The sequence below is a fragment of the Lagopus muta genome, chromosome 4, assembly GCF_023343835.1.
Source record: "Lagopus muta isolate bLagMut1 chromosome 4, bLagMut1 primary, whole genome shotgun sequence".
NCBI lineage: Eukaryota > Metazoa > Chordata > Aves > Galliformes > Phasianidae > Lagopus > Lagopus muta.
Genome location: NC_064436.1, coordinates 29,812,091 through 29,825,079, shown reverse-complemented (window position 1 = coordinate 29,825,079; position 12,989 = coordinate 29,812,091).

Here is a 12,989-nt window from a genome sequence, read left to right as displayed (position 1 = left end):
TTGGTGGCTCTTCTTTAAAAAATAATAATAATAATAATAATAATAATAATAAAGTAGGCTTATTATGGCTCTGTGTAAGACCTCAGGTATGGTGTGACAGAACTGCGTGTCCATGCGTTGCTTTTATGCTTACATCTACAACACTTTAGTCTTTCTACCTGCTCAAGGAGCCTAAAGGTCTCAGTGAAGTGCTGAGGATCTGGGCTAAAATGTTCAATAGGAAATTTCTCTCCCCTTTTATCTCATGTTTGGGTTAGTTGTCCACTCTTTTCATCAGGTCTGTTTGTTTTTTTTTTTTGCAGACACCTGTTTCACACAGCCTACAAGCATGTCTGACGTTTGTGTGGCTACTGTTCACCCCTCGAGGGAATCTCCCTGGGAGCTGAGTCCATCTGACCGCTGCTCTGTGCTTGGCTGAGCAGCAGTGCAGGGGACCATGACGCCTTCAGACATGTCCCAAGTGCAACGTGAGCAGTGCACGTCCATTTCCGATGGTGAAGCAGCTTTTCTGCATAAAGAGGACACAGTATTTTCAGTGGGTGAGTAAGAAAGTAGTCATACTAAAATAGTGGTAGCATTCACTCAGCTTCCTTTCCTGACATGGTTTTTGCAGACTTCTCAGTCATCATTTCCTCTAGAGCAACTGCCAGATCTGCTGTGACCAGTGGAGCAGATAGACTTGAACGTACAGAACTGTATGCAGTTTGCTCGTTGTTTTTTTTTGTTTGTTTGTTTACTTGCTTGTTTTTATACCATTTGGTCTCTTTTACAGCTGAAAGTGAAATCTGGTCTTGATGTATTGAGGGGGAAAAAAAAATTGTGGTAATGGAGAGCTAGCAAAAATGTGGAGTGATGAGTTTTCTATCAACATTCACTCTGTTAAGTGATAGAAACAACCCCACACAGCACCTGCCCTGAGCAGGCTTCTGCTCACCAGCAAAGGAGAGAGAAATGTGATTTGTGGTAAAAATAGAAATGGAATCTGAGACTGTATTTAGCATTTCAATTAAATGACCTCATTTTTAACAAGCATACCTAGATGATTCACATATTAGAAAAACCAGGCTACATGCAGCACTGTCCAAATGGGAAAATGCAGCATGCCTGGATACAAGTAGAGGATTTAATGCATCTGGGGCTCAACTTTCCACCAATGACCTGATTTCAATGGTGATCTCTTTGCTGTTGCTTACTTCTCCTTTATCTGACAAAAGTTGAGTGCAGTTAACTTTGTGCTAAGATAATCCCACAGCTCATCTTCCCAAAGACAGGAGAAAGCCCAGCCAGATCTGCTCCATCTAGACGAAGATGGAACAGGCTTGTTGAGAACTGGGCAGGGATGGAAAGTAAGGCATGCACAGGTGGCATAGGGGAAACAAAGCTGCCTCAGGAGAGTTGAGCAGCCTAGATCAGAACCCAATAGATCAGAACCCAAAAGGCATATCTGTCCTTGGAGAATGCCAGCCTTCACCTGGATGTGAACCTGACCTGGCTGTGAGGACGGCCCATAAAGAGTGGGACAGTGTTGGAGGAACAGAGACTCTGAGACCTCCCCTCCCACCTGAACCCTTCTGTAATTTTGCAAACCTGTGAGCTGCCCACATCTTCCCCAAAGGATGGAGAAGCTTCCACTTGAGTGGGCCAGAAAATGAAATCTAAGCAGTAAATCTCAGGCCCTAAAATTATCAAGGAAATGAGTGTGGGAACAAAATGATTGTGTTAACAGACTGGTTTAAGCACTAAAATTAAAGTGTAATTTTTGTCAGAAAGGACAAATCTTTCCTGCAGAGTTAATAGGGCTATATGAAGTTGCTCTTGACAGTTGTTTATTTTGTTTTACATTGTTCAAATAAGCCTCTGAATCTGAAATCCTCTCTGTCTAATGAATACATTCTGAATACAAGTGCATAGTCTGTGTGCATGGGTGTGTTTCCATTTGCTGATGACACTTCAGGTATACGTAGAGGACTGCTCGGTTTCTTTGAAAAACATCTATTCACTGAGAAGTCTGAAATATTTTTAGTTCACTGAAGTGAACAAGGATGAGCAAGTCACACCAACAAGCAGCACAGCATGGCTGGTGTGACAATTTGCTATGCTGCACTTTGTAGAAGTCTATTGAGTCAGTTAAGCATGATTTCCCTTTCAAAAGTCCATGGTGACTACTAATGATCATCCTCCTGTCCTTCATGTTTCTGGAAATTATTTCCTAGTTGAGGTGAGGCTGCCCACATTGTCATTCCTCATGTCTTCCTTTTTCATTCCCAAAGACAGAAGTGGCACTTGTTGTGTTCCAGTCTTCAGGAACTATTCCCAGTTGCAATGATAGCACAAGTACTGAAGATGGGGAAAGCACTATTATTCCAAAGAATCAGAAACACTGAGCAGGCAAAGGCTCTGAACCTCATGTCTGAGCACTCCTCCGCTCTTTACTGATACGACAAACTTAAGCCAAAAAAAATGTTTCTGCTGAAATCTTTCAGTTTTGTGTTGTGATGCTGAAGGTTTTCTCATGTCCTATGCCTCTTTCTCTGTAAAGTGTGAAATGCCAGTCCAAGAGCTGTATCTCACAGTTCATTAGGGCACTGGCTTGTCTTGATCCAGATGCTTACATTTAAGCTCACATTTCAGCACAAAGCTGGATTGGGGTCTAAATTTCTGAAGGAGAGATCTGCTCTGCAGAGCCCTGTAGCTTTTCCTGGCCTGTTTTATGGTCTGTGTTACTATCAGTACTCCTGACTGCCTTTGTATGCATGTGACCCCCTCTGCAGAGAGCAGACAAGCACTTTAAACATTTCAGGTAATTATTAGGTTAGCTTCAAAACCACACACATCCTGCCTAAAAGAAGGCTTTGGGGTTCACACCCAAAATAAGAGGAAGCCTCAGAGGGGCCTCCAGAAGAACAACTGGCCTTGAGCGGAGCTGTAGAGACATCTCTTTAAAAGCCTTAAGTTTTAAAAAGAAAATAAACAACAGAAGCCGTCTGCCTGGGATTCACTCTGAGTTCTCTCTGTGTCTTACAGAACCTACTTATCCCTGAGGCTAGAGCAAAGGCTGACACATCTTGGGGGGATGCTGTAATAACAGTGCCATTACCTCTGCACATAATCACAAAGCTCTGGTCATGGGGAAACAAATGGGGGCAGGTGGAGGTGGGAAAAAACTTCAAAGAATTGAACCAGAAGTCCCTCTTCTATCTTGCACTCTCCATCAATTACAAAGCTGTTGGTATTTTTTTTTTTAAATAGCCTCTTGATTTCATTATGGGGATTTATGGATTTCCAATTAACCTTACAATTTTTACTTCTCCTTGTCAAGCCATATCAAAGTCCAAGTCCCTATCCTTCCCCAGTAATGTCCAGATTGGAAAGATGTGTTGGCATCTGAATCTATTTGGACGATATTTGTAATTGCATTGTGTTCACGGGGAGTTTGCAGCATCCTGTGCACAAGATGGCCATAATGGGTTTCTTGCAAGGGTTATTGGAAGGAGGGTAGCCAGATGAATCACACTGGGCATGCATGTGCTTGCATATGCATAGAACAGAGGAGGGAGAAACAGAGGGCAGCAGGCACATGATAATCAGCAAGTTATAGCTGTACAGTTTAAGAGAAAAGGAAGGAAATAGTTCATGTTTGGGTAAATCCAGAGACTGGTGATCTTGCTGGCAGGGAGCTGGGCAAGGGAAGAGGCCTGAAGAGACAAGAAGTGAATCTTTAGAAGAATTGGCTGGTGTTACTTTGGGCAACAGAGCCTGGTATGCCGTGGCAGCCTCCTTGGCACACAGAACAACACGTGAGGAACTACAGGGCTCTGATGGGGCTGGGCAAAAGGGAGGACGTGTGGCAGAAAGACTTAGTCTCCGTGACCCATGTGGGTGGCTTTTGGCTCCCTTCTTTGGAAACACTGCCAGTGGAGGCAGACACTCCCTCTGAGTGCTGCAGCCAGGCTTCCAAACCACCCTCACGTAATCAACACAGCTCCCTGTTACCTTCTGCAAACCAGAGTCTCCCATGTATGGGATTCATAACCCTAGGGTAATGAAAGTGTTGAAGGGTCCAGAAGGCAAAATGTAGAAGGTGCAGCTGATGTCCCTTGGTTTGCTCTCAGATGTAGGGTTTGAATTTTAGATGGGGCCGTGTGGAACCAAGAGTTGGACTCCATAATCCTTGTGGGCCCATTCCAACTAAATACATTATATGATTTGCCAGGTACAGGGGGAGACAGGAAGAAAAGGTGTCAATAGGGTCTTCAATAAGAGCATTGGTTCTAGTTTAACTTACAGAACCATGGAGAAAGGAATGTTTAGAGCTACTTTTTGCTCCAGTCCCCAGTGGATCACAGAGGGACTTTGCACCCAGAGGCATGTGAGAAGTACCAGCGAACTGGAAAGTCTCTGCAAAGTACTCCTGCTCTCCTAGCTGCACAAGCAGTACACAGATGCACAATGTTCAGAACAGCATCTGCCAGGATAAATGATCCTAAGCCCCCTATATTTGAGATGTCATCACCCTGGTGATAGAGCTACCAATGAATGTGCCAAATAACTCCACGAATACCACCTGTGGGAGACAACAGTGATCACCTGGGATAAGTGAATACATCCATGTGTATTTGCTTTCTTTCTTTCTGAAACTAATCATTAGCAAGGGTGTCACCTGCTTTCAACTGACAGCAAGCAAGGCGTTGCTACAGGAGTCTTCTTTGCATGTCAGAACTTTCTCACGGTCAGAAGTGCTCCTGGGCATGGGAAGGGTAGAGAAAGGAGTGGTGTCGCCCTCTGAGTGGATGTCTCATACATTGAGGAAACACTCACACAAGCCAGAAGGAACAGGAACTGTGCCGGGGTGATTGCATCAGGTCCTTTGCATCAGTATCTCGCCATCCTAGCCATTTCAGTATATAGTTCTCTACTCTGACTTGTTCCTCTTTAAATCAGGAGGGTTTCCCTTTGGATTTCTCTAGCCCTTCTTCTGGCTCATGGGTGCCTTGTGTTCTGACTTCACATAACTTTCTCCTACCTTGGGATCTGGCCTGCCTCTAAGTTTCTCTGGCTGCTTCAGGGAGTTGGTAGCACCTCATACCTCAACTGGAATGGGCAACACAGAGGGTTATGTTACTGTATTATTTGGAGCCCCCACAGCATGCAGCCACTCCAGTTAGGGTTACCCACAGCCTTCCGTTCTCTTCTGTAGCTCTTTTTGTTCCTCTGCTCTCAATCTTGTGAAGCTGACCATCCATGGAGTCACCTCATCTTTCCAAATCCTGCACTGCTTTCGGACCCTCCTCCAACACCCTTCTGCATATTACACCTTTCTGGCCATGATCATTAATGAAAGACCATTAGAAGGTTTATTGATTTCCAGAATAACACCCACACATTCTTTAGCGAGAACTGATTTTAGTTCATGGTTGTTTAGCCCTATGTGTACTTACACTGAGTCATACAGCTTGCTTGCTGACTCACAGAAAACATTCTGGTGAAAAATGGGAAGAACAGTAAGATGAACTCTGGATAGTCTGTCTTCCAATGGGAGGTGGAGGAGGCTCATTTGGTTAATTTAGAAAGAGACCTTGTTCCTCTACAAGCATCCATATAGAGGCAAGGTTTCTGGCAGTAGAGTTTTCTAATTTATAGGTAAACACAAAAAAGGTAGGCCATGAACACTTTCTAAAACAGGTAGTGAAGTATCTACAGAGTATGGAGAGACCTCCGTCATTTAACATCTCAAACAAGCAATTGTCAAAAGAAAGACGTAATATATGAAATCTTAGAAGCACCCCTGCCATGTGCTTACAATGAAATCTCCATTCTTTTCTTATGTTCTGGTGAAACATCCCTGTATTATGCTGATGGGTACCAGAGACGTGGCACCTTTGTTCTGAGCAGCTACCAAAAAGGGAAAGCACTTGTGGGCTTTAGTCCAACCTCAATAAAAGCAGCACAAATCTAGCAGGAGCTAAGAGAAACACTTTCATCCATTCATATGTACAGAATACACTGCCAGACTTTCCATGGGATATGTTCAGGGCACCTAAGCCATGAACGGTTGGTCCAGTTCTGCTTTCCCCAGAGTAGCTGGACTGGGACTCTCACACTGTCACACATTTTGGCAAGTTTGGACAGGCTCCATCAGAATCACAGCTGTTGACAAGACCAGATAAAGCATATAGAATAATTTATTTTGCTGGAATAACTATTCCATATTTTCTAGCTCAGCTCTTTCACACAGCTTGCAGATATTTCCCCAGTAAATCTCTCTGCATATTTGAAAGTCCCCTGCGCCTGCAGAATATCTGAGCAGCATTAAGTAGACCCTTAATCAAAACGTCAGAAGCAAAGCAGATGCAATTTCTCTAGCTAACTGTGTTGGACCCTGAGGCCTCTGGAAAATTGTACCAAGGTCCTTACAGCTTCCAGAATGAATCAAAGCCATATTAGGAGAGGCAATGAAGGGATGACAGCCAGCTGTGAATTTTGCTGCCTGCACGTGTGTTTACCTCATTCATTCACATCTCACATGTAGGGAGCTGTGGATTCAATTAGAAAATAATACCCATTTGCAGCTGATTGGCTTAGACATCAGCTTTAATAGCAGCTGGAGAGAGTTAGATGCTTGAATTGGTTCCGAGCTGCACTTCCTAGCTATTAAGCTTCTAATTATGGCAAACCTGCTATTTGTCAACAATGTTTTATCAAAGGTGGGGAGCTATGACATGAGTGTCATACCTTCTGGGAGGTGGCTCAGACTTTCTATTAGGTATTACACAAAATGAAGTCTGCTGTATACTTGCTTGCCTTTCAAAGAAGCATCTGCACTTCTTCTGTGGCAACAAGGATGTGTAGAGAGCCTGTGAAAAGTTGGTTAGGGAGCTTGGTGGCATACCTACTTCTGGTAAGTGAAATTCCCATATGTGCCTAAGAAATAGATCACACTCGTACTACAGAAAGTCAATCAGAAATTACCCCAGTCTTGCTTTTGCTAGCCAGTTTAACCTGAAATTTCTTCCTGGCTTCAGATCTACTCCTGGACAGGACACACCAGCACTTGGAAAGCTTTCAAGCACCTATAGATGCAGCATCATCCTCAATACTTAGCAGTGGTCAGTCTGAGTGTCAAGCAAGGATCTTTGCATGTTTCTTTCAAGCATTAGTGCTGCTTATCTATTTCAAATGGCACCCTTAATCATGGCCACTGCTCCATACACTGATAAAGACGTGCAAAAATGCTTCCTTTTGGATTGTCCTTTGTACTATACCCCTTCATGATTAACCAACCTCTTGCTCTTGCAGAGAGATACAAACAAGTCCTTTGGAGTATCAGCCTCCATTCAGGACAAAAAGAAACCAAAGATTCCAGAAAACTGAGGCTTAAAAACAGCAGCACTGACTCTTCCCAGGGAGCTCCTCTGTCCTGTGTTACAGATTGTCCTGTGAAATTACAGGAATCAGTTTTGGGCAGGGCAAGGTCACAGGAAACAACTTTCACCTCCCCACGACCCTACTGTACATCACAGTAGCCCATTGCAATATATTACAGGTGTGCAGTGATCCCACAAAGAGCAGGTGACTACAGAGATAGCAAGCACCAAAACGTATGTAGTTAAATCATAAGCCTAAGTGTTAACATGCAGTGAAATCTTATGGTGTTTGTTGTAATCTCTGAAACACTGAGGTCCCAGAATACTGCTGTTCTGAGAAAATCATGGCATTTTATTTAAAATATATCCAGAAGATGGAATTTTCTCTTCTGCTTTGTGGACAAAGACAGCTTTGTTCTGAAGACATTTACTGCCTCTTTAGGTTTTGTGAGGGCTAGCAGTACATAAGCCATGTTTTTCATCAGCTGGACAATAACACAGAGCACATCCTCATCAATGTCATGGATTGCACCAAACTGGAGGAAGCAGCTGATACAGTGGTGGGCAAGGCTGTCCCTCGGAGGGATTGCAGTGGGCTGGACTGCTGTGCCAGCAGGAGTATTAAGAAGCTTAACCAAGTTAAGTGCAGACTCCTTGTATCTGGGATGAAACAGTCCCATGCACTAGGGCAGACTGGAGTCTGGCTGGCTAGGAAAAGAGCCTGAGGGTCATGGTAGACAAAACTTTAAATGGTTCTCAGCAGTATGTCTTCAAGCCAATAAAACCCAACCACATCCTGGTTTGGATTCAGACAAGCATAGCCAGCAGAATAAGAAAAAAGACAACTCCCCTCTTTTTCACGCTGATGAGGCTGCATTTGGAGCTGCATTTGCAGGGCTGTGTTTAGTTCTTAGATCACCAATGTAAAGAATTATCAGTAAGCTGGAACAAACCCACCAGAGAATATCAAGGCTGGAGCACATGGCATGTGAGGAGATATGCTGAAGGATCTAGGCTTATTCGTTGTGGAGAACAGCTAGATTCTATCTTTCTCGTAATATTCTTTTTGATAGAGACAGACAGTGGCTTTCCCCCCTGTAGATTCCCCCCTGTATACACACACCTTTCTCTTCACAAGGCTGGACATACCCAGTTCCCACAGAATCTCCTGGTACACCAAGTCCTTCTCCTCATATCTCAGCTGATTATGTGTGTCATTCTTGTGAGATCTGGCAGCTCTGCTGTTGTGTATGCCACCAGAAAGCAAAGAGCTGGGGTCTGGGGAAAGAGGGAAGGGGAACAAATTAAATAATCAGCAGAGCACTGACAGCAGTCTTTGCATCAATATCTCTTTGCTTTGCAGAAGTTGAGGGTTATAACTGCAGGAGGCAGAGAATCCACACTGTCTCCCCCCCACCCCATCACTGACGTGCATCCATAAGAACTATCACTCAGAAAGAGGGTGAGGTGTTTTTACCTGTACTTTGGGTACACTGTGAGCTATGAGCAATCACTTGGACTGGATGGCTGTTCTGCAATCACTGCCTACTCTAGAGGATTAGCGTATCTAATGAGTCTCCTGCCTCTTCTAATTGTCACCTCTGCACAATTACTGAAAAACCTGCCTCAACATGACCCAATATTCTCTCCCTACATTTGCTAACTGCTACAGGTCCTACCTTCATGCACGTGGCCATACATACTAGGAAATGTTCTCTTGCTCAGATAAAAATTGTAGCACAGGCATTTAAACTGGGTGGCTTTGTTTATTCATTGAGCCAGAAAAAAATATCTGGAGAAGAGCCAGCTAAGCTTATAGAATGAGAGGAGGAGGTGAGACAGTAACATTTGGTTCAGGCCTATGCCATGCAGTAGAATCCGGAAGATGTGTTCCTAGTGAGGGGGGAACAAAAAGGATGCATTCCCGTCTCTGGTCTAAGAAATGGCCCATTTGGGATCTCTAAACAGGCCTCATAGACAGCAACAAAGCCTGTAGATGTTCAGCTACTTTGAATGAGCCTAGGAGCTAAAAGATGGCTGAGGGTGTCTGTGGCTGACAGCACTGACATGACTGAGGGAAACTGCATTAAGTCATTGATATACAGTACAAGCATCTCAGCCATAGGTACTTATATTAAGAAGTGTTGGCCACAACCCATTTGAATTATCTTTTGTCTGCTGGTGTCCTTCCCCAGATTTCTCATCTCCTTACCTCCCTTAGTTCTTCTTACTTCTGGCCAGTTTCTCTCCAACAGTGCTAAATGAGAAACCACCTGACAATCTCCCTTTTTCAGATATCTTCTTCCAGAATCCTCAGATGTGGCTTCACACTTAGTTCTGAGTTAGGAGATTGAAAAAAGGGGTGAGGAACTTTGGTTTATACCTTTAATTTTATCAAAGACTGTGATAAGAAAGGACAAGGTCTGTAAAGATCTCCAAACTGCTGTTGGGGTGAGGCATGCCTCCAGACAGAGGGAAGACACCACTTCCTAAAATGACCCCTTCTTACCATTAGTTATGATGGCATCAAAATGCAGCCTTAGATCGCAGACCTCCTGAAGCCAGATAGAATGAATGGACCAGGGATTCAGGTGTACCATCAGCTTCCAGATGTATTTCTAGTACGCTATCCCAGAATCTTCATCTGATTCATCTGAAAATTTCCTTCTGCTCTCATAGCAATTTGGATGTCAATCAGCTTTAGTAGTACAAATGCGTACAGATGCGCGTATGCTTCAGATCCAAAAAGGAAACAACCAAGAGATGTCTGTGAGAGGAATCACCACCTCTCCATTGCACAAATACCTTTGTCTGCCTTTTTTCTACATCAAAGAATTGGCACTTTTTATACAACAGACCGTTTCAACAAGCCAGAAGCTCACAAAGAACTGCTCCTTGAATGAGAGGATGAAGAGTTTCCATTTATAAATGAAAAGGATCGTGCAGGAAACATGAGTGCATGCTGACCACCCATGCATCTCTGCAATGACTGTTCAAATTACACCTTGAAGAGAAAGTAGAGCCACAGAATATGACTCTTACAATGAACAGGCTTCATCTAAATATAGTAATTAAGGTATTGTGCAACCATTCTACTACTTAAGTATCTGTAATAATTATGCCCCAGGAAAAGTAAGCACAACACATGTTCACAACCTGGGTTGTTTACAGGTTCAAGTTCCAATTCATTATTCTTGGCAGCTTAGGAAAAACATCTAAAATACAGGGCCTCATTGCTCATTGAAATGTTCCTGGGACTATGCCATTTAATTCAAAGGCTTTTGAAAATCCTTGAAAGGAAATTTGGTGGCAAGTTCAAGGTTCAGATATGAGCTTCTCTAGTTGTACAGCCAAATAACAGCCACCACCCCAAGTGCACCAGTGTCAGCAGCCCTTGCTGTTGCAGTCCAAGTCTTGTGCTCATGTTCCTCCACTGACTGTCAGGTTTGCATTCTCGAGCTAAAAGTCCCAGGAATCTTTCTTACAGGTTCCAGAATCACACCGTGAGTCAAGTCTGGGAAAGACAGAAAAGTTCTAACTTCCTAAGAGAAAGATCAGGCATAGAGAAAGGGCAAAGAGGACAAAGACCTGGTTTTATATCGGAGCCCTGCTGTGTACTAGCAATTGTACAAGCAGCACAGCCGCAATTGGCTCAAATCAGGTGTGAGAGTCAACTGAAGTCTACTCAGAATAGCTAGTCATGGTTTAGCTGCATCTATGTGACTGATAGCAACTGACAGATGGTGTGAATAAGCTCAATTTCTTTCTTGTTTTAAGCCTGTGATTATAAGGTCTTCCCATTATCAGCTCTTTTCAGCTCTTCTCCTTGGCTGTGATTTTGAAAACAAAGATTCACAACTGTAATATAAGAACATATCCAAAAGGCTCACAGATTATAAATGGTAAAAATTGTAACACAGAACACTGAAAATACAGAAGCCTCCAAATTACAATTGCACCAGAAATCTTAATTCTGGTCCTCAACAATGCTTCGTTGATTCACAGGTGGATTGTTTCATTTGGATTTCTTATGAACCTTTTCCCTTTCTTTTATAAAACTTTTTAACATAGCTGGATTTATGCAGTGGTAAAAGCACAGAAGAAGGGAATCACAAGTAACAAACTGTAGCATTTAAGTAGTCAGGGAGACAATTGAATTTTCTGGCATAATTTCACCAATTTATTGCCTTCAAATCACTGACAAACCTTTTTCTCCAGCTTCTCTGGATGTCCAACTTCATCTGAATGTCAGTGCATTTGTTATTTAGGCTGTATGACTGGTCACTGAAGTCACCTATCATTTCTTCCAGCTCACTCCATAATAACAAACCACAAATAAGACCAGTTCCTGTTGAAACTACCTGTGCTTGCCCACAGGCCTGAGGCTCTCTAAACAAGGCAACCTGTACCCAGAGGATATTTGACAAGTTATGAACAAACCTTTGCAAGCTAAACAATGACTGTTTTGAATTTCCACAACAGTAAACACTGAACAGAACTGGAATCATAAATAGAAGCAGGAAGAAATCCTTCCCAAACAAGCGGACGCCTAACAGACGATAAAAAGATGAACTCCAGGTCATGCCAAAAAAATGCTCAATTCATTTGAAAACACATAGCCTTTTCTGGGGCTAAGGTATTGTATAGAATCATAGAATATTCTGAGTTGGAAGGGAGGCACAAGGACCATCCAGTGTAACTCCTGGCTGCACACAGGTCCACCCAAAAATCAGACTCTATATCTGAGAGCACTGTCCAAATGCTCCTTGAATTTCGGCAGCTTGAGACCATGACCACTGTCCTGGGCATCCTGTTCCATGCCCACTACCTTCTGGTGAGGAACCTTTTCCTAACATCCACCTGACCCCACCCTGCCCAAAGGAAAGGCTTGAGAATCTTGCATCTATTTGGTGAATATGGAAACAACTCATTGTCCCTGGGGCTCCATTATGACTGTCATCACTATCTTCTCTTGCTGTGCACTCCATGCCATGCACTGCCTTGAAAGCAAGATGGACTGGACATACACAGAGCATGCAAAATGTCCCAGACAAACCCTGTTCAACTGCTGAATTTGGCAATGCCTCATGGAGCCCAGCCCAAATTCCAGGCCTTGCTAAGGTGCGCTCCTCTTGACTCATAGAACAACGCTGACAAACTACCCACAGACTTCTGAATGTTCTCTATAATTAATTAGCCACAGGAAAACCTCTGAGGAGTGAAAAGGGAGCAATTTAACACAGCTCTCAGAATGACACAGGATGCCAAAACGCTGAAGAGTTAAACCTTCTCACCAACCTGCCCCTTAACAAGGCATTCTGGAGGCCACCTCTCTGAAGGGGAAGGTCCCAGTACCAGGACAGATGGTGATTTTGGGGTTAGTTTTCTGAGTCATGAGTCTGGTTCCCTTCCACCTTGCAGGTTTTAATCAATAGGCAACAAAAACAGGCAGAGTTACTCAATGGAAAGTTTCCCATCAACTTCCGTAGCAACTAAAACAGTCCTCATTCTGTTGCTGATCTTGCTAAGATGTCACTCCCTGCTGAGACACAGTCTGTCCCTTTACTTCTGCAAATAACCTCTGATGTCTTTGACAGATCTATAGACTTCTTCCTCCTGCCACCT